Source organism: Cebus imitator, unplaced genomic scaffold (assembly GCF_001604975.1).
Source record: "Cebus imitator isolate Cc_AM_T3 unplaced genomic scaffold, Cebus_imitator-1.0 Scaffold201, whole genome shotgun sequence".
NCBI classification, from domain to species: Eukaryota; Metazoa; Chordata; class Mammalia; order Primates; family Cebidae; genus Cebus; species Cebus imitator.
The window spans coordinates 1,790,854-1,793,075 of NW_016107516.1; the positions used below are offsets into that span (position 1 = coordinate 1,790,854).

The 2,222-nt window shown below is 34.5% G+C and overlaps 1 long non-coding RNA gene across 1 annotated transcript in view; it reads left to right on the forward strand.

The window, feature by feature from the left end:
* The first annotated feature begins 551 nt into the window (after nucleotides 1-551).
* LOC119474007 overlaps nucleotides 552-2,222 on the forward strand; it is an 11,520-nt gene continuing 9,849 nt past the window's right edge. The window contains exon 1 of the long non-coding RNA XR_005203290.1: nucleotides 552-746. This is a non-coding gene — a long non-coding RNA (uncharacterized LOC119474007). The remainder of the gene's footprint in view (nucleotides 747-2,222) is intronic.

Consider the following 2,222-nt stretch of genomic DNA (forward strand, 5'->3'; position numbering starts at 1 on the left):
AACCTAAAATTCATATGGAACCAAAAAAGAGCTCAAATATCCTAAGCAAAAAGAACAAATCTGGGGGAATGATATCACCTAACTTTAAATTATACTACAAAGATAGAATAATCAAAACAGCATGATACTAGTTTAAAAATATATACATAGATCAATGGAACAGAATTTTAAAACCCAGAAATAAAGCCACATTTTACAGCCAACTGATCTTTGACAAAGTCACCAAGAACACAGGGAAAGGACATACCAATTTTCATTGATAGACACAGTTTATTAAGTTTCCAGGCTATTATGTGAATCTTACCTAATTAAATTATTAGCTTTAATGGTGTACATAAACAAAAAAACCTTATTCCTTAAACCATAAGTGCAAAATATCAGATTTATATCCTTCTTTTCCAGACATATTTTATTCCCAAAACTCACTTGTATGATGCTTTTGAGCAATGTTCTCCTGTCATTGAACATAAAATGTGGCTAAAAATTGGACTCGTTATTACAGCCAGAAAAATCAGAGAACATTTGTCTTACGAGGTAGGAAGTGCTTGTATAAACTTGTCTTTCTTTGCATGGAATGGCATTAAAACATTATAATTGACTATTTATGAATATATATTAAACTTCATGAACAAATTAGAATAGACTATGAAATTGTTTTTTAAAACAGGATTGGAACTACGAGATGCAACTTAAACTCTCTCATATTTATCTAGAAGACATACCAAAGAGCACCAAAACTGATATCTGTGATGAAAATTTAATCTATGTTATCCTCATACATGGAGCTGTAGAAGATTGTCAGTTACGAAAAATTTATAGAGCACCTTTCTTAATTCCTACCACATGCCATCAGGTAAAGGAATATTGATTCCTGTCTTCAGGGCAATATGCCATATGTCCAACAATGTATTAACATCAGAAAAACTGTCATGATGATCTTAAGCGTTTCACCTTCCAATCTTCTTCTTTCTCCCACCACTCCATAAACACTCATACCCACACCTGCACCCACATACACCCACACACACCAAGTTCATTGATTGCTTTGGCACTTGCTAGCCCAATCACAAACTATTCCCATCCAAAGCCTATGAACAAGGCCAAGCTGGACATTTTGGCTACAGTTAGATGTTTGTACAGTTATTCACTGCAAAAGATGGTGCATTTGTTTTACTCACAAATTGCAGAAAAACTGTATCAACAATGATCTAGAAAGGTCCTGCCAGACTGATGCTGAATTAAGTATTAGTAGTGTTTCCACAGCTACTTTGAAAGTGATTGTCTTCTCATGTTTAAACTGTTAATTGAGTTTCCCTGCCAATCAAAATGGGAACCTGAGCCATATGAAGAAGGAAAGAAGACTTCATGTGTGTGTGTGTTTATTTTGTGTTGGGAGAGAATCAGAGAGGCACATGTCAAAAGGAATCGGGGACATAAAAGATACAGCTACAAAAAGTAAATTTAAAGAGGACTCAGAGTTACTTAAAATATGCTTAGATATATTTAAGCAACTAATATATGGCAGAAATAGTGCTATATATTGAAATGATAAAGAAAAATGATACAACCTATCCTCAAGAGATCTCTCAACCAAGAGGAAAGAAACATGTAAGTAAATATATTAATAAAATGTTTTACAGCTAGGATGAAAGCACTTACAGGGTAGACTTTGGACACAAGAAAAAAGTGAAATGGAGATTTTTCCCAAGGTGAAAATTATCACAAGAAAATTTTCTAAGTGGACATCATCAGCACTGACATAATGCTTACTGACAGGAAGTGAAACATTCTCCACTATGCTGCTCCCTACCTCTATCCTTGAACACATAACAGATTTGGTGTGGGTGCTTGTTGAGAATTTAGACCGCCAAGTGAGAGCCTGAAGGCTGATAAACTCTATCTACTTTCCTAGACATAGAGCCCTATTCATTGTGGATTTGGGTACCAATGTGATTCAAACTATGTTGAAAACAACCACAAGGTGGAAGAATATTTTGAAATATTTCTATATGGCAGAAAGAAAGTTTAATGAAAAGAACATTTTCAAATACTCTCTTCATTAAACTTTCTTTCTGCCATATAGAAAAAAATCTCTGGTTGATTTTTAAAGGGCCATTGGTGATTTATTTCCTTCCTTCCTTCCTTCCTTCCTTCCTTCCTTCTTTCTTTCCTTCTTTCTCTCTCTCCTTCCTTCCTTCTTTCCTTCTTTCTCTCTCTCTCTC